The 21,079-nt window shown below is 38.0% G+C and overlaps 1 pseudogene; it reads right to left on the reverse strand.

Moving 5' to 3' along the window:
- LOC132344428 (eukaryotic translation initiation factor 1A, X-chromosomal-like) overlaps positions 1-14,788 on the reverse strand; it is a 34,142-nt pseudogene extending 19,354 nt beyond the window's left edge.
- Positions 14,789-21,079: the final 6,291 nt, after the last annotated feature.

Raw genomic sequence — 21,079 nt, forward strand, 5'->3', positions numbered from 1 at the left:
CTGTTTCTAATAGCCAGGTCATGAAGCAACCTAGACATCCATCAGCAGATGAATGGATAAGAAAGCTGTGGTACATATACACAATGGAGAATTACTCAGCCATTATAAACAATACATTTGAATCAATTCTAATGAAGTGGATGAAACTGGAACCTATTATACAGAGTGAAGTAAGCCAGAAAGAAAAACACCAGCACAGTATACTAATGCATATATATGGAATTTAGAAAGATGGTAACGATAACTCTGTATGCGAGACAGCAAAAGAGACACAGATATATAGAACAGTCTTTTGGACCCTGTGGGAGAGGGAGGGTGTGATGATTTTGAAGAATGGCATTAAAACATGTATAATATAATATAAGAAATGAATCGCCAGTCCAGGTTCGATGCAGGATACAGGAAGCTTGGGGCTGGTGCACTGAGATGACCTAGAGGGATGGTGTGGGGAGGGAGGTGGGATGGGGGTTCAGGATGGGGAACACATTTACACCTGTGGCAGATGCATGTTGATGTATAGCAAAGCCAATATTGTAAAGTAAATAATAAAAATAAAATAAATAAATAAAAAAGAATAAAGCTTGAGGACACACACTTCCTGCTTTTGAAACACAACTGTCCAAACAATATGACACTGGCATTCCACCAGTAATGCAGATCCTAGAACAAAACTACTCACTCAGAAATATAATTTTTCTTTTTTTTTTAATGCTGAATTTATTTTTTTTAATTTTATTTTATTTTTAAACTTTACATAATTGTATTAGTTTTGCCAAATATCAAAATGAATCCACCACAGGTATACATGTGCTCCCCATCCTGAACCCTCCTCCCTCCTCCCTCCCCATACCATCCCTCTGGGTCGTCCCAGTGCACTAGCCCCAAGCATCCAGTATCGTACATTGAACATGGACTGGCATCAATTTGGGAGAATGGCATTGAAACATGTAAAATATCATGTATGAAACGAGAAATATAATTTTTCAAAACCACTCAACTAATACTTATGAAGTGAACCAAGATCACAGTGTAGAAAAGATATCCTCTCCAACAGACAGGACTGGAAAAACAATACTTAATGTAAAAGTAGACCCCCTTTTTTACACTACAATCTACCTAAAATTACCATGAAATAGATCAGAGATTTAAACACAGAGCTGAACCCATATAACTACTTCAAGAGAACACAGTGTACAACTACCAAATGCCACTCTTGCTCTTTGCTTTTGGTATAGGACACCAAACCCATAAGCCACACAAGCAAAACCTAGTAAGTGAAACTATATCACACTAAATCAATTTTGCACGGAAAAGGACACTGTCAACAACAACAAAAAAAGACAGTGTACTAGATCTATAAAAACATTTGCAAATGATATGACCAATAAATGATTAACATCCAAGGTAGATAAATCCTGCCATTTGCAACAATATGGATGAACCTGGAGAGTAGTGTGCTAAGAGAAACAAGTCACACAGAGAAAGCAAACACTGCAGGACCTCATTTATATGTGAACTCAGGACTGAATACAAACTCATCAAAGTTCAGGAATGCTCCTAATCTCTCAGCTTTGGGTGAGCTGGATTTTCTGCACAAGCCTGAAATGAAGAGAAGAATTATCAGTCGCCTGGCTGAGTATATAAGGTTTGCCCCACCATGCACAGAGCCTAAAAACAGAGGTTGAGATGTCTGCTGATTTTAATGAAACCTCAAACATGGGCTGTCTGCTAGGTTCTAAACAAGCAGTCAGTGGCCACACACAAGGAAAAAATACATATACAGAATCAGTTTAAGAAATCATCCAACAAATGACAACAAGAGAAAGCTCTGGGAGAAGAAATCTGATGTCCCATCTCACCATATTATATCTGCATTTTCTAGTTTTCAACAACAACAACAAAACACGAGACACACAAAGAAATAGAGAAGGTGTCTGGTCACACATAAAGAAATAAGTAGTAAATACAAAGCACGGCTCAGAAAGCCTAGAAGCTGGATTTAATGGAGACTTTGCATCAGGTAGTATAGAAAAGAATACAAGAAACAATGTGTGTGTGTGTATATATATACATATATATTTTTTAATTGTCAAGAATATTTCACTAGAGAATCAGGACATACAGATTCTTTAAAAGAAAACCAGTGGAGATGGAAAGTGGAGTGGTTGACTTCAAACTGTCTCTATAAATCACTAATAGAACCACCACACCAAAAATCAACAAGGAAACATAAGACTGAAACTTTACAAATCAGAAAGTCTTAGGTATTTACAGAAAACATGATCTGATAACAAAATAGAGAGAAACAACAATTATTTCACTCAAAATTTAATTAAGCACAAGCGATGGGTTTGACCCAGAAATCGAAAGGATTTCTGTCTCACAAGTCATATTCCAAACATTGAGATAATAGTGGGCAACTACCAAGTAGTTCTCTAAGTATTCATCTCAGATTTATAACTTACACTTTAAAAGACCTAGTCTATGTCTTACCTTTCTCCTATAAGCCCCAAAAAACCTTTTTTGGAGATAGAGGTTTTGCCTTATTTAATTGCATCAGCTATAGCAGTGGTTTCTCAAACTTGGATCTGAGACCTTAAATTTAAAAGTCATAACTGAGAACCCAATATAAACTTACTAATTTTTTTTCTTTAGATGAATGAGAATGCTAATGAAAATCACTGTCATATGCTACTGTTCATATTTCAGCAAAGGTCATTTTTGAAAAATATTTGAAAAGCAAAACTGGAGGGAGTCCTCTGGTGGTCCAAAGATTAGGACTCGGGGCTTTCACAGCAGTATTCTGGGTTCAATCCCTGACTGTGGATCTAAGATCCCACAAGCTGCAGTGCTGTCAAAAATTAAAGAAAAAAATTGAAAGGAAAATGAATAATCTAGCTCTGTGAAATATATATCATAAAATACAAAGATATCTTCTCGTTTTACTACAGAAAACTGAAAAAGTCAGCCTGCAGCACAAACCCTGAAAACCTAGCACAGAGCCCTGAATACACTTGGACTTTAAACGAGGACAGAATGATGAGCTGTAGTATTTATCCAAAACTATAAAAGAATATGTATTGCATATTGTATTTAAAATAAGAAAAGAAACAACCAGTCTTCCCACAGAACACATATACCATAAGTCAGCCAGAATCCTATCATCTTAAACATAAGTGGATCGTAACAAATTTTGATGCCAGAAGGATGAGAACCATAACTGGCTAGGACAGATCAAATGCATTTTATCACATTAGTCAAATAATGATATTAATTATTCCTAAATTCAAGAACATTATAAATTTAAGTGTAATTGTTACCTAATAGTCTCAAAGACCAACCAATATAATATCTGAAGTATTTATCCAAATCTATAAAATAAAACACAGTATATTACATCTAAAATATGTAATCAAACATATTTTGATTACATGTTTGATTAAACATGTAATCAAACAACAAAATAGTGTTTGATGTTGCTGCTGCTGCTGCTAAGTTGCTTGAGTCATGTCCGACTCTGTGCGACTCCATAGACGGGAGCCCACCAGGCTCCCCGGTCCCTGAGATTCTCCAGGCAACAACACTGGAGTGGGTTACCATTTCCTTCTCCAATACCTGAAAGTGAAAAGTGAAAGTGAAGTTGCTCAGTCATGTCTGACTCTTAGTGATCCCATGGACTGCAGCCTCCCAGGCTCCTTGGCCCATGGGATTTTCCAGGCAAGAGTACTGGAGTGGGTTGCCATTGCCGTCTCCAGTGTTTGATGTTAAGCCATACTTAATATGATACAAAAAATACAATTCACACAGTGTGTGAAAACTATCTGCTAAGGATTAGGGGAAAACTACAGATGCGTGGTGTTTGTGTCTGTGTGTCTTGTGTGCATGTGCAGGTATTGTGTATGATGTGTGTGTGTGCTCATGCCTATGAGACAAAGTCCAGTTGTAGATAGTTACAGTATACTAAGCAAAAACTAAAGTTAGGCAGTTCAGTTTGGGTCAAATTTCCTATTTTAGTCTATTAAAATATACAGTAATTTTACTTCAGCTAAAGTCACTAAAACTAAAATTACAAAAGCATAGTTCTTTGTCACATGAATTACTTTTATTCACAAATCACTCTGGGAATTTTTAGTTATTTTAAACAAATGAAAATAACCCATCTACACAACTATAGCCATCTAGTTACCAATCTACATCAATTCAGGCCCCAAATCACTAACTGGAAAAGAATGATTCAAGAGAAGAAAACTGTTTTTTAATCCAAAAAATTAGGGTTGAAAGAACTTTTAAACAATATGACCAATAAATATGCCAAAGTTACTAAATACGATGGTGTATCATGTTCCAATTTCAAATGCTCCTAACAACATCTACAGCTGTTCCCACAAATCAAAGTCTTACTCAGGACCATACACTATTAGTTCAGTTCAGTTCAGTCACTCAATCATGTTTGACTCTTTGCCACCCCATGAATCGCAGCACGCCAGGCCTCCCTGTCCATCACCAACTCCCGGAATTCACTCAGACTTATGTTCACTGAATAAGTGATGCCATCCAGCCATCTCATCCTCTGTTGTCCCCTTCTCCTCCTGCCCCCAATCCCTCCCAGTATCAGAGTCTTTTCCAATGAGTCAACTCTTGGCCATGACGTGGCCAAACTACTGCAGTTGCAGCTTTAGCATATCATTCCTTTCAAAGAAATCCCAGGGCTGATCTCCTTCAAATGGACTGGTTGGATCTCCTTGCAGTCCAAGGGACCCTCAAGAGTCTTCTCCAACACCACAGTTCAAAAGTGTCAATTCTTCGGGGCTCAGCCTTCTTCACAGTCCAACTCTCACATCCATACATGACCACAGGAAAAACCATAGCCTTGACTAGATGGACTTTGTTGGCAACGTAATGTCTCTGCTTTTGAATATGCTCTCTAGGTTGGTCATAACCTTCCTTCCAAGGAGTAAGCATCTTTTAATTCCATGGCTGCAGTCACAATCTGCAGTGATTTTGGAGCCCCCCCAAAATAAAGTCTGACACTGTTTCCCCATCTATTTCCCAAGAAGCAATGGGACCAGATGCCATGATCTTCATTTTCTGAATGTTGAGCTTGAAGCCAACTTTTTCACTCTCCTCTTTCACTTTCATCAAGAGGCTTTTTAGTTCCTCTTCACTTTCTGCCATAAGGGTATTGTCATCTGCATATCTGAAGTTATTGATATTTCTCCTGGCAATCTTGATTCCAGCTTGTGTTTCTCCCAGTCCAGCATTTCTCATGATGTACTCTGCTAGAGGTAAATAACTTAACTTCTACATAGAAGTTAAATAAGCAGGGTGACAATATACAGCCTTGACCACTCCTTTTCCTATTTGGAACCAGTCTTTTGTTCCATGTCTAGTTCTAACTGTTGCTTTCTTACCTGCATACAGATTTCTCAAAAGGCAGGTCAGGTGCTCTGGTATTCCCATCTCTTTCAGAATTTTCAACAGTTTAATGTGATCCACACACTCAAAGGCTTTGGCATAGTCAATAAAGCAGAAATAGATGTTTTTCTGGAACTCTCTTGCTTTTTCCATGATCCAGTGGATGTTGGCTATTTGATCTCTGGTTCCTCTGCCTTTTCTTTATAGTTAATTAGCAATTAGACTCATTTTGCCTTAAAAATAATTTTCACGTTTTTTTTTTCTTTTTTTCTTTCATGGCTTAATATTTTTGTTAAGAGTCTAGGCTCTTTGTTTCATACACACATCTGTCTGTTTCCTCAAGTGCAAACATATCTGGCATAAGTCCAGCCTAGGTGTCACAAATCATTCTTTCTAAATATAAATCCTATTATGAAAGTTATCAATGATTTTCTAATTTTATGCATTTATATTGTCACATAAATCACTATTTTTGAAGTCTTCAAGAATTCACAAAATTCAGTCACTTGGAAGCACAGGTAAATTTTTTAAAAGTAAGTTTTGTATTAAAGTTAAGTATATATCCACACTGACCTTTTGTCTTAAGCTTCCTCGGATATGACATATCCTTGTCACACCACAAAAACACATTACTTTCCAATCGTGCATTTCCCAACATTTTCATTACCATTTCTGAAGAATATGAAGAATGTTCAATGTTTACTAAAATGTAACGTTTGTTATTAGGTTGGAAACTTCAGTTTTAGTGCTAACTTTAGACCAAACCATCATCTAAAAAAAAAAAAAAAAAGTCAAGTATTATAACAAATGAGAGCTGTCTCAAGGTGATACATATTAATTTTTTCCATGAAAATGAGAAGACTCTTAATCTCTCAAACAATAACTATAGTCTCTTCAGCTACACTTAGGTATTTACCCCCTTATTTTTAGAGCAAGTAAAAATCAACAAAAGTGATGCTGTTAATCCAAAATCACAAATGCTATTCCCACAAAAAGCTATTGGCCGCTGGGAATATTTAAGTTATCCACTAATATGAGAAAAACAATTCAGTCTTTGTCTTAATGACTGCATGCTCTACCTTTGGACATCAAAGCGGCTCATTTCAAACTGCACCCTAAATTCTGACTTAGCAATCTCTCATGCTGAGTATTCAACGAATCTTGGCTCTCCTTTCCCTCATGAACTCTACTGATTATGAACAGTAGGTTGATCATTAACAAACTTTTGCTTGAGAATACATTGATGCTTATTCTATAGTGTTTAAAATTGTATTTCAAGATAAAGCATCAAATGTTTAAAAACAATTATATCTAAGAGTAGTCAAGAGACCACCTAATGCTACTGTCACTTGAAAACACTGACATTAGCATTAGCCAGTATGGGACAATGTCTTCTTGACTTAAGTAACAAAAGTGGGCATCAGAATAAAGAGAAAGAAACAGGTAATTAATATAAAACTGGTACATTACTAATTTTTTCTAACATCAAAGTGATAGCCACTGCAGCCATGATTAAAAAGTGCCTGCTCCTTGACCATTAAGGTATGACCTAAATCAAATCCCTGATGAGTATACAGTGGAAGTGAGAAATAGATTTAAGGGACTAGATCTGATAGACAGAGTACCTGATGAACTATGGACGGAGGTTCATGACATTGTAGAGGAGACAGGAATCAAAACCATCCCCAAGGGGGATACAATGCAAAAAAGTAAAATAGCTCTCTGAGGAGGCCTTACAAAACTGTGAAAAGAAGGGAATAGAAAAGCAAAAGAAAAAAGGAAAGATTTACTCATTTGAATGCAGAGTTCCAAAGAATAGTGAGGAAAGGCAAGAAAGCCATCCTCAGGGATCAGTGCAAAGAAATAGAGGCAAACAATACTATGGAAAAGACTAAAGATCTCTTCAAGAAAATTAGAGATACTCAGGGAACATTTCATGCAAAGATGTGCACAATAAAGGATAAACATGGTATGGACCTAAGAGAAGTAGAAAATATTAAGGAGGTGGAAAGAATACATAGAAGAACTGTACAAAAAAGATCTTCATGACCCAGATAATCATGATAAAATGTTCACTCACCTAGAGCCAGACATCCTGGAATGTGATGAACTTTAGGAAGCATTACTGTGAACAAAGGTAGTGGAGGTGATGCAATTCCCATTAAGCCATTTCAAAACCTAAAAGAGGATGCCATGAAAGTGCTGCACTCAATATGCCAGCAAATTTGGAAAACTCAGCAGTGGCCAGGGAACTAGAAAAGGTCAGTTTTCATTCCAATCCCAAAGAAAGGCAATGCCAAAGAATGCTCAAACTACCGCACAAATACGCTCATCTCACACACTAGAAAGGTAATGCTCAAAATTCTCCAAGCCAGGCTTCAGCAATACATGAACTGTGAACTTCCAGATGTTCAAGCTGGTTTTCAAAAAGGCAGAGAAACCAGAGATCAAGTTGCCAACATCTGCAGGACCATCAAAAAAGCAAGCAAGTTCCAGAAAATCATCTACTTCTGCTTTATTGACTATGCCAACGCCTTGACTGTGTGGATCACAATAAACTGGAAAATTCTGAAAGAGATAAGATTACCAGACCACTTGATCTGTCTCTTGAGAAATCTGTATGCAGGTCAGCAAGCAAGTTAGAACTGGAAATGGAACATCAGACTGGTTCCAAATAGGAAAAGGAGTACCTCAAGGTTGTCTATTGTCACCCTGCTTATTTAACGTCTATGCAGAGTATATCATGAGAAACGCTGGGCTGGATGAAGCCCAAGATGGAATCAAGAATGCTTGGAGAAATGTCAATAACCTCAGATATGCAGATGACATCACCCTTATGGCAGAAAGTGAAGAAAAACTAAAGATCCTTTTGATGAAAATGAAAGAGGAGAGTGAAAGAGTTGGACTAAAGCTCAACATTCAGAAAACTAAGATCATGGCATCTGGCCCCATCACTTTATGGAAAATAGATTGGGAAACAGTGGCTGACATTTTTTTAGGGGTGGCTCCAAAATCACTGCTGATGGTGATTGCAGCAATGAAATTAAAAGACACTTACTCCTGGAAGGAAAGTTATGACTTACCTAGTCAGCATATTAAAAAGCAGAGACATTACTTTGCCAACAAAGTTCCTTCTAGTCAAGGCTATGGTTTTTCCTGTGGTCATGCATGGATGTGCAAGTTGGACTGTAAAGAAAGCTGAGTGCCAAAGAAGTGATGCTTTCTTACTTAGTGTTGGAGAAGAGTCTTGAGAGTCCCTTGAACTTTAAGGCCATCCAATCAGCTCATCCTAAAGGAGATCAGCCTTGGGTGTCCATTGGAAAGACTGATGTTGAAGCTGAAACTCCAATACTTGGCCACCTGATGCCCCAAAATGGACTCATTTGAAAACACCCTGATGTTAGGAAAGATTTAGGGCTGGAGGAGGTGGGGACGATAGAGGATGAGATGGATGAAAGGCATCATAGACTCAATGAACAAGCGTTTGGGTAAACTCCAGGAGTTGGTGATGGACAGGGAGGCCTGGCATTATGCAGTCCATGGGGTCACAGAGTCAGACACAACTCAGTGACTGAACTGAATTGCTCCTTGGAAAAAAAGCTATCGCAACACTATACAACATGTTAAAAGGCAGAGCTACCACTTTGCTAACAAATAATCTGTATAGTCAAATATCTAGTTCTTCCAGTAGTCCCATATGGATGTGACAGTTGGGACCATAAAGAAGGTTGAACATTGAAGAGTTGAAGCTTTTCACTAGAAGTGCTGGAGAAGACTCTTGAGAGTCCATTGGATGGCAAGGAGACCAAAGAAGTCAATCCTATAGGAGATCAACCCTGAACATTCACTGCAAGATCTGCTGCTGAAGCTCCAATATTTTGGCTACCTGATGCAAAGAGTTGACTGAAAGGAGAAGACCTTGATGCAGGGAAAGCAGGAGGGCAAGAGAAGAGGACAACAGAAGATGAGATGGTTGGATGATATCATAGAATTCAAGGTATATGAGCCTAAGCAAACTCAGGGAGATAGTGAAGGGCAGGGAATCCTAGTGTACTGCAGTTCATGGGATCCCACAGAGTCATAGATATGACTTATCAACTGAATAACAACTCGACCAAAGAGCTCCTAGTCTAATCAGTAATTATCCTGAAAAGTTATGGGATTTACATGCTAGAGAGTTCCTTGGATAACAGGCCATGAACCAAGCTTAGTACTCAGGACTGCTACACAAAAGAAAATAACAAAGAAAAGAAGATGATAATTTAAAAATTGGCCATGAAAACACACTTCTAATGTAAGGAAAAAATATGAAGGTCAAGGACCGGATTATCTTTAGCTACACATCAAGTTCCAAATAATTAATAAATTATTTGTGCTTGTGTGTGAGTGTGAGTGTGTGTGTGTGTGTGTGTGTGCGTGTGTGTGTGTGTTTAATGGCTTTCACTATGTAGGAATAACTACATGGCTTTGTTAAGAAGTGCTGTAAATTACTGAAAGAAATGGACAAATGTGAATGGAGGTTATACACCAGCTCAACAACAGAGAATAGAATTTTCAATTAAGAGAAAAGTATACATGTGAATTGAACAATATGTTAACTTCCATTCATTTCAACATCCACATATGGCTAGTGGCTATACCAAAAAAAAAAAAAAAAAAAGGCTTCCCCAGTGGCTCAGCCATGAAGAATTCACCTTCAAATGCAAGAGACAAAGGAGACATGCATTTGACTTCCGGGCCAGGATGATCCCATGGAGAAGGAAAGGACAACACATTCCAGTGTACTTCCTGGAGAATCCCATGGACACAGGAGCCAGATGGGGCACAAACTATGATTTCAAAGAAGAATCAGACATGACTAAGTGCAAACAACAGTTCTAGAAAAGAGTACTTCAGTGCAATTCTGTTCAGTCGCTCAGTCATGTCTGACTCTTTGCAACCCCATGAATCGCAGCACACTAGTCCTCCCTACCCATTGCCAATTCTCAGAGTTACCCAAACTCATGTCCATCGAGTCGGTGATGCTATCCAACCATCTCATCCTCTGTCATCCCCTTTTCCTCCTGCCCCCAATCCCTCCCAGCATCAGGATCTTCTCCAATGAGTCAAATCTTCACGTTAGGTGGCCAAAGTATTGGAATTTCAGCTTCAGCTGAAATCAGTCCATTCAATGAACACCCAAAACTGATCTCCTTTAAGACAGACTGGTTAGATCTCCTTGAAGCCCAAGTGACTCTTGAGAATCTTCTCCAACACCGCAGTTCAAAAGCATCAATTTTTCAGTGCTCAGCTTTATTCACAGTCCAACTCTCACATCCATACATGACCACTGGAAAAACTATAGCCTTGACTAGACGGACCTTTGTTGGCAAAGTAAATTCTCTGCTATTTAATATGCTGTGTTGGTCAAGAGGTGGTAATACCAGGCCACCTGACCTGCCTCTTGAGAAACTTATATGCAGGTCAGGAAGGAACAGTTAGAACTGAACATGGAACATGGACTGGTTCCAAATACGAAAAGGAGTATGTCAAGGATGTATATTGTCACCCTGCTTATTTAACTTCTATGCAAAGTACATCATGAGGAATGCTGGGCTGGAAGAAGCACAAGCTGGAATCAAGATTGCCAGAAGAAATACTAATAACCTCAGATACGCAGATATCACCCTTATGGCAGAAAGTGAAGAGGAACTAAAAAGCCTCTTGATGAAAGTGAAATAGGAGAGTGAAAGAGTTGGCTTAAAGCTCAACATTCAGAGAACTAAGATCATGGCATCTGGTCCCATCACTTAATGGGAAATAGATGGGGAAACAGTGGAAACAGGGCAAACTTTATTTTGGGGGGCTCCAAAAGCACTGCAGATAGTGACTGCATCCATGAAATTAAAAGATGCTTACTCCTTGGAAGGAATGTTATGACCAAACTAGATAATATATGTATGAAATGAGTTGCCAGTCCAGGTTCGATGCACGATACTGGATGCTTGGGGCTGGTGCACTGGGACAACCCAGAGGGATGGTATGGGGAGGGAGGAGGGAGGAGGGTTCAGGATGGGGAACACATGTATACCTGTGGCAGATTCATTTCGATATTTGGCAAAACTAATACAATATTGTAAAGTTTAAAAATAAAAAAAATTTAAAAAATTAAATTAAAAAAACGTCTTGTGACCATTCTTCTGGAGTTACATAGAGAAAGGCTTCGCTCTTATTAGACGAAATATTTAGGGCTATAGTCCATAACTATGTAACTAGACCTGCCTATAACAAAGCTTAAAATGTTAGAAGGAAAATGTTCATGTACAGAAAGAAAGTACAAAAAGGAAACTTTAAAGATTAATGAGTCTAAGTGAAAAACATATGGAATTTGTGCTCACATTTCAATGTTTCCATGGGCTTAAATTTTCAATAAAGGAGCAAAAAAAGGTGCTTCAGTCAATTAGTTTAGTCTTAGTTTAGTCTGCACTTACTTAAATAAGAGTCAGTTATTTGGTTACTTTATTAAATATGATCATGTGCTAGTGACACTGAAGTACTGATGGTCTGAGGTCTTGGCATGGATTTCTCATAGTCTACTGAAAAATATTACAATGGTAGGGAATTTTCAATGTTGGAAGACATCCTTACTCTGCTTTAAACCCTAAAATTCACTCTCAGTTATGCCATGTTTTTCCATAGAATAAAAACAGAACACTTTGTTTACAGAAATGCCACATTAAGCATTCATGAGAAACAGTGTAAAATGAATTATTTAATACAGAAATTCTGGAAACATGTATGGCACTGAAAATGGGGAAAAGATGGAGCTCTATGGGGCTTCTGTGGTGGCTCAGTGGTAGGGAAACCACTTGCCAATACAGCAGACATCAGTTTGATCCCTGGTCCAGGATGAATCCACATGCCTCAGAACAACTGAGCCCCTGTGCCACAGCTATTGAGCCTGTGTTCTACAGCCGGGATGCTGCACATACTGCAACTACTGAAGCCTGGTATCCATAGAGCCTATGCTCCACAAGCAGAGAGTGCACCCCAATGAGAATCCTGTGCACTGCAACTACAGAGCAGCCCCCGTTCCCCACAACTAGAGAAAAGCTCATCCACAGTGATGAAAGCCCAGCACAGCAAAAACAAAACAAAAAAACATATAAGCAAATAACAGCATTTAGATTAAATACAAAAAAAAGGAGATATGAGACAACTCCTCAGGACTTTGACTAAGGTATGTTTCAGATTAAACTCTGAAATTCACATTATTATAAAAGGTATAAATAGCTAAAGAATTCTTACTTTGTCCATCTTCTTTAAATATGAAGTCTCTTTTTTTACATTCATTTCCCTTAACCTTGCATCTGTTTCTGCCTCCTTTACCTCAGTGATTAAAATGTGAATAAAAATTGAAGTGTAATTATCTGTATAATAGTTTACAAACTCATCAAACAAGCTAACATAAGCTGTTAAATTTCATATAAACAGGGAAACAAACAGATTATCATTTAAATAGCAGCAAAATATTAACAGTCCTCAAAAGAGATTTACAATTTAACCTAATTTGCTTACAGATTAACCATGTACAAATTTGTTGATGGCTTTCTTCTAAATCCCTTAGCAGATAAATATATTATCAACCACATAACCCATTACCAGAGATAACCATTAGCATTTGTTATTATCCATGCTTTCCAATTAAACCTGGGTTCTATATGTTCTGTTCTACAATTCATTTGCAAATTAATAAACCAAAAGAGTCCACATATTTGTAAAGCAATGAAAACTGAAAAATCATATGTCAAAATGTCTTCAGTTTGGCCTGAGAGGAAGCAGCTGGTTTAAAAGTCCCACAGATGGAAGAGGGGAGTTACACAAGGCTGCAATGAAGCCGAGGAAGATAACATTAACAAAAAATGTGTTGAACATCTATTAAGCACCAAATTGTGGTAATTCTGCATTCATAAAACAATTACTATTCTCTTTAGAATACACAACCCAACCTGGGCATCTGAAACTTCATTCCTAGAAACAGGAGGAAACAAGGAATGTTTGGAAATGTACACTTATTTGTAAGTTAAAAATGAATTAAATAGATTAGAAAAAAAAAAGTAGAAGTGGTTTGTAATTTCCCTAACACATTCTGAAAAAGACATTCCTAGAGTTTCCCTGAATAATTAGCAGCAACACATTTGCTAGAGAAAGGCTGTACCAGTTGGTTCGGGGCATCTAGAAAGCACTAAAGTCAAAGGCAAAGAAGTGTGACCGAATATGGCAAAGGTTAAGTAAGCCTTGAGAGCTCAAATGAAGTGCCAGGAATTAATTATGAAGAGAAATTTGTGGAATGTGAAATGTGGTGCTATTCTGAAGGATGTATTCTCATTCCTTGCAGTTAGTTTTCCGGGAGGCATTACAAGAACATTAAACATGACCCAAGCAGAACTCAGGTCTGTAAAATGGAGAATTCAAGGAATGACTGTCCCACTGCCTTCTTTCAGTTAGCTTAGAAGTACTGTTTTGGAAGTTACAAGTAAAGTTATTGTCATATCTGATTATTTGTGAACTGTCTGCCTCAGAATAAAGATAAGTAGAAATGCATAGTGCCAGCATTGATTTTATGAGAAAAGAAGGCTGAACACGTTGGGATATGTGTGTCTTCTACAAAATGGTTAAGGTTTGTGACAGGTAGAGGAAAGCAAACCGGCAGACATGAATGTAAACATGCAACCTGGATTTACCCTTTCCTGGTAGCTCAGATGGCACAGCATCTGCCTACAACGCGAGAGACCTGTGTTCCATCCCTTTGTCAGAAAGATTCCCTGGAGAAGGAAATGGCAACCCACACCAGTATTCTTGCCTGGAAAATCTTATGGACTGAGGAGCCTGGTAGGCTACCGTCCGTGGGTTCGCAGAGAGTCAGACATGACTGAGCAACTTCACTTCACTTCACTTACAAAGAAGCAGTATTTTCACCAGTAGTGAACTGTCCACAAAGTAAAATATGGGCAAATATTTAACAGTTGTAAAAGAAAGAATCAGTGTGTCATAAACAACAGCTAAGGGGGAGTCCTGGGAAGGCCGGAGGGGCGAAGCCTCCGCTGACCAAAATTAGGCTTCTGCCAGTTTACTACTGCGCCTGCAGTTAAACTAGCATGAATCCAAAACTAATAGTATTTTACCGTTGGTGTAAAATTGACAAAAAGGGAGAGGAAATTACACTGCTATGTGAACAGAGCGAGAGGAAGCACAAGCAGCTTCTTGCTCCTATGTGGACTGTGCAGTCCACTCAAAGACATCAGCCAACCAGAAGAAGTAGGAACTACCACTGATGGCGGCTGAGCAATCGGTGGTTCCGGGAAACTGAGTCATTATCTTTATTCTTGGGCATAGCTATAGGGACAGGCTCTCTGTTTCTAAGCAGCTTCCTGTGCTGCTGCTGCGGCTGCCAGGTAATACTCCAAGGCTTCCAAGGAACTAAATTACACTCTCCGAATTGAGAACTCGGGAGAGATTGGCACCCGGCCACGCTTAGCAGCAACAAAATGGCAACCCGGCTGGTGTCACGGGGTTAATGTCACTTTCCTCATGCATGACGCTACTGGCCTATTCCCCAAGCACAGTCTCTTCTGCCCTACCGAGCACGTGTAGTCAAAACCAACTGACTTCCTGGTACTCAACAATGTGAGGGATGCTGTGTCAGATTCCAGTAAAGAGTGGTAAATTTTTGGAGAACACCGCACTGAGCTTGAAACAAGATGCGTCAATATAGTGAAGACCACGTGCATTTCCCTAATTAGAAACCACTTGAGCTAACTCATACTACTGAACAGACTTCTGCTACTTGTTAATAAGTGCTCTTGCCTGACTATTTCCTCACTTAAATTGTATCCCTTGTCTTCCTTCTTGGAGAAATAAATTCCATCTGGATACTTCTGTTAGAAATCTAACGTAATACAAGTGGTGGAGGAATTAAAGAGAAAGGTTATATATCTATCAGAGGACCTGGACAAACGTTCGTAGATTTGGGAGACAGGAACCTCTTGTGGTCCATTAGAGATCCCTCTCTTTGAAATATTTAGATCCAGTAAGCTAGGGACTGGTGGTGGTGGGGGTAGAGCCCATAGTCTGTGTATCCAATGTTGGAATGATGGAATAAAGTTTAAAGTTACTGTAAACAAACAAACAAAAAATACTTTCTCTTCAGAAATAAAATGTTTAGGATTATTTTTCATAGTGATGGGAGACCTTTTCACCTATTTAAGCATTAGTGAACATTCTGACTAGATATAATTTTGCTTGAACTTTACACTAGACACCCTATTTTTGACCTGTGAAACAAATATTGTACATCTGCTTTAGCCATGGAGAATAGTCACTGGGTATTCACTTGAATGGGGAGGTAAACATCTACTGCAGTTGTCTGTCATCAGTGTACCCTCCAGAAAATCAGGATACAAAATGAGATTGTGCATTTCTGTGCTTTGGAGTTGTGTGTTCCTAGTCAGTTAAAATAATTAAGAAGTTTAATGATTCCAGATTCTTGCCTAAAAACACTAACATCACTGCTTGCCATATCTGTATTTTGTGGTTAACAGGATTCTTTTAGCACGATATACGTTTCACTCATGTATTTCCCACTTTAAAGAAATTTCTATGTATACTGGCTCTTCCCCTACAGCTTCAGAACACTCCTCTTAAAACTGTATGAAAGACCATTTCCCAGGCTATGATCCTTGAGTTTGTTTGAATATTTTCCCCCAATTTTAGTATATATATCATTTATTGGGTATTTTCATCAATATGGTATAACTTTCTTTAAAGGAAAAAAATTGTTTTTCACTTCAAGTATGCAACTGTGTACTGAAAGTTGTCTTTTACTTAATCATGACATATGATCAGGGAGTCCACGTAATAAGGAATGACAATTGGTACTTTTAAGCGGAAACCAGGGCTTTCCTGGTAGGTCACCTGCTTAAGAATATGCTGCAATGCAGTTTGATTTCTGGTTTGGGAGTATGAAAGTATGAAAGGAGAAATTAACAATAACACAATAATAGTGGGAGACTTTAATACCCCACTCACACCTATGGATAGATCAACTAAACAGAAAATTAACAAGGAAACACAAACTTTAAACAATACAATAGACCAGTTAGACCTAATTGATATCTATAGGACACTTCATCCCAAAACAATGAATTTCACCTTTTTCCCAAGTGCACATGGAACCTTCTTCAGGATAGATCACATCCTGGGCCATAAAGCTAGCCTTGGTAAATTTAAAAAAAATGGAAATCATTCCAAGCATCTTTTCTGACCACAATGCAGTAAGATTAGATCTCAATTACAGGAGAAAAACTATTAAAAATTCCAACATATGGAGGATGAACAACACCCTGCTGAATAACCAACAAATCACAGAAGAAATCAAAAAAGAAATCAAAATTTGCATAGAAACGAATGAAAATGAAAACACAACAACCCAAAACCTGTGGGACATGGTAAAAGCAGTCCTAAGGGGAAAGTGCATAGCAATACAGGCACACCTCAAGAAACAAGAAAAAAGTCAAATAAATAACCTAACTCTACACCTAAAGCAACTAGAAAAGGAAGAAATGAAGAACCCCAGGGTTAGTAGAAGGAAAGAAATCTTAAAAATTAGAGCAGAAATAAATGCAAAAGAAACAAAAGAGACCATAGCAAAAATCAACAAAGCCAAAAGCTGGTTCTTTGAAAGGATAAATAAAATTGATAAACCATTAGCCAGACTCATCAAGAAACAAAGGGAGAAAAATCAAATCAATAAAATTAGAAATGAAAATGGAGAGATCACAACAGACAACACAGAAATACAAAGGATCATAAGAGACTATTATCAATAATTATATGCCAATAAAATGGACAACGAGGAAGAAATGGACAAATTCTTAGAAAAGTACAACTTTCCAAAACTCGACCAGGAAGAAATAGAAAACCTTAACAGACCCATCACAAGCACGGAAATTGAAACTGTAATCAAAAATCTTCCAGCAAACAAAAGCCCAGGTCCAGACGGCTTCACGGCTGAATTCTACCAAAAATTTAGAGAAGAGCTAACACCTATCCTGCTCAAACTCTTCCAGAAAATTGCAGAGGAAGGTAAACTTCCAAACTCATTCTATGAGGCCACCATCACCCTAATACCAAAACCTGACAAAGATCCCACAAAAAAAGAAAACTACAGGCCAATATCACTGATGAATATAGATGCAAAAATCCTTAACAAAATTCTAGCAATCAGAATCCAACAACACATTAAAAAGATCATACACCATGACCAAGTGGGCTTTATCCCAGGGATGCAAGGATTCTTCAATATCCACAAATCAATCAACGTAATACACCACATTAACAAATTGAAAAACAAAAACCATATGATTATCTCAATAGATGCAGAGAAAGCCTTTGACAAAATTCAACACCCATTTATGATAAAAACTCTCCAGAAAGCAGCAATAGAAGGAACATACCTCAACATAATAAAAGCTATATATGACAAACCCACAGCAAACATTATCCTCAATGGTGAAAAACTGAAAGCATTTCCTCTAAAGTCAGGAACAAGACAAGGGTGCCCACTTTCACCATTACTATTCAACATAGTTTTGGCCACAGCAATCAGAGCAGAAAAAGAAATAAAAGGAATCCAAATTGGAAAAGAAGAAGTAAAACTCTCACTATTTGCAGATGACATGATGCTTTACATAGAAAACCCTAAAGACTCCACCAGAAAATTACTAGAACTAATCAATGATTATAGTAAAGTTGCAGGATATAAAATCAACACACAGAAATCCCTTGCATTCCTATACACTAATAATGAGAAAACAGAAAGAGAAATTAAGGAAACAATTCCATTCACCATTGCAACGAAAAGCATAAAATACTTAGGAATATATCTACCTAAAGAAACTAAAGACCTATATATAGAAAACTATAAAACACTGGTGAAAGAAATCAAAGAGGACACTAATAGATGGAGAAATATACCATGTTCATGGATTGGAAGAATCAATATAGTGAAAATGAGTATACTACCCAAAGCAATTTATAGATTCAATGCAATCCCTATCAAGCTACCAACAGTATTCTTCACAGAGCTAGAACAAATAATTTCACAATTTGTATGGAAATACAAAAAACCTCGAATAGCCAAAGCAATCTTGAGAAAGAAAAATGGAACTGGAGGAATCAACCTACCTGACTTGAGGCTCTACTACAAAGTCACAGTTATCAAGACAGTATGGTACTGGCACAAAGACAGAAATATAGATCAATGGAACAAAATAGAAAGCCCAGAGATAAATCCACGCACATATGGACACCTTATCTTTGACAAAGGAGGCAAGAATATACAATGGATTAAAGACAATCTCTTTAACAAGTGGTGCTGGGAAATCTGGTCAACCACTTGTAAAAGAATGAAACTAGAACACTTTCTAACACCATATACAAAAATAAACTCAAAATGGATTAAAGATCTCAACGTAAGACCAGAAACTATAAAACTCCTAGAGGAGAACATAGGCAAAACACTCTCTGACATACATCACAGCAGGATCCTCTATGACCCACCTCCCAGAATATTGGAAATAAAAGCAAAAATAAACAAATGGGACCTAATTAAACTTAAAAGCTTCTGCACATCAAAGGAAACTATTAGCAAGGTGAAAAGACAGCCTTCAGAATGGGAGAAAATAATAGCAAATGAAGCAACCGACAAACAACTAATCTCAAAAATATACAAGCAACTTCTACAGCTCAACTCCAGAAAAATAAATGACCCAATCAAAAAATGGGCCAAGATCTAAATAGACATTTCTCCAAAGAAGACATACAGATGGCTAACAAACACATGAAAAGATGCTCAACATCACTCATTATCAGAGAAATGCAAATCAAAACCACTATGAGATACCATTTCACACCAGTCAGAATGGCTGCGATCCAAAAGTCTACAAATAATAAATGCTGGAGAGGGTGTGGAGAAAAGGGAACCCTCTTACACTGTTGGTGGGAATGCAAACTAGTACAGCCACTATGGAGAACAGTGTGGAGATTCCTTAAAAAACTGGAAATAGAACTGCCTTATGATCCAGCAATCCCACTGCTGGGCATACACACTGAGGAAACCAGAAGGGAAAGAGACACGTGTACCCCAATGTTCATCGCAGCACTGTTTATAATAGCCTGGACATGGAAGCAACCTAGATGTCCCTCAGCAGATGAATGGATAAGAAAGCTGTGGTACATATACACAATGGAGTAGTACTCAGCCATTAAAAAGAATACATTTGAATCAGTTCTAATGAGGTGGATGAAACTGGAGCCTATTATACAGAGTGAAGTAAGCCAGAAGGAAAAACACCAATACAGTATACTAATGCATATATATGGAATTTAGAAAGATGGTAACGATAACCCTGTATGCGAGACAGCAAAAGAGACACTGATGTATAGAACAGGATTATGGACTCTGTGGGAGACAGAAAGGGTGGGAAGATTTGGGAGAATGGCATTGAAACATGTGAAATATCATGTATGAAACGAGATGCCAGTCCAGGTTCAATGCACGATGCTGGATGCTTGGGGCTGGTGCACTGGGACGACCCAGAGGGATGGTATGGGGAGGGAGGAGGGAGGAGGGTTCAGGATGGGGAACACATGAGAAATAAAGGAATAAAAAATTAAAAAAAAAAGAATATGCTGCAATGCAGTTTGATTTCTGGTTTGGGAGGATTCTCTGGAGAAGCAATAGGCCACTCACTCCTGTATTCTTTAGGCTTCCTTGGTGGTGCAGGTAGTAAAAAATTCACCTGCTATGAGAGATCCGTTGGAAGAGTGGCCTGACAACCCACTCCACTATTCTTGCCTGGAGAACCCCTATAGACAGAGGAGCTTGATGGGCTATAGACCAGAGGGTCACAAAGAGTCAGACATGACTGGGAGACTAAGCAGACCAGAAACCAAAATAGATTAAAAAAAATGCTTGAAAAGCTTTAAGTTTGGAGGTCTGCCTTAGAAAGAGTATTTTAACCCTGAAAAAAATACATTAAGTAACAAACTTTACTACTCTCTTGTCCCTATAAAATCACAGGAGAGATGGAGTGTCATTTCCCTTTTTAGAGGATAGTTGTTGTAGTGAAAATATTAATGATTAAGTAAATGATTTGAACCTACTGAAATGCTGCTTGCAAAAATGAAAAAATAATCTAATTCAAGACGAATACCAAAGCAATAACGTAATTGAAATCAGTTGCTGTTGTAGGACATGGCTTCAAAAGAGAGCTAAATAAATGTACATAATGACTGGCTAAATTCTCTGGCAATACATTACAAAAACATCACAGTCAATATTGTAAAGGATTTTTACACACAATTTAAAAAAAATGCCTTTTAGTTATGCATAGTTTGAATAATCAAAAACACTGACTACTTTCAGACATTCCAACAAAGGTCTTTTAAACAAACTATCTACTTTATCTCCCAAAACAACATGGTGGTGGTGGTCGTGATTAGTTGCTAAGTTATTTCCTTCTCTTTTTCATCTCCATGGACCATAGACCACCAGGCACCTCTGCCCGTGGGATTTCCCAGGCAAGAATGCTGAGGTTGGTTCTCATTTTCTCTTCCAGAAGAT

This window comes from Bos taurus, chromosome Y (assembly GCF_002263795.3).
Source record: "Bos taurus isolate L1 Dominette 01449 registration number 42190680 breed Hereford chromosome Y, ARS-UCD2.0, whole genome shotgun sequence".
In the NCBI taxonomy this organism is placed as follows: domain Eukaryota; kingdom Metazoa; phylum Chordata; class Mammalia; order Artiodactyla; family Bovidae; genus Bos; species Bos taurus.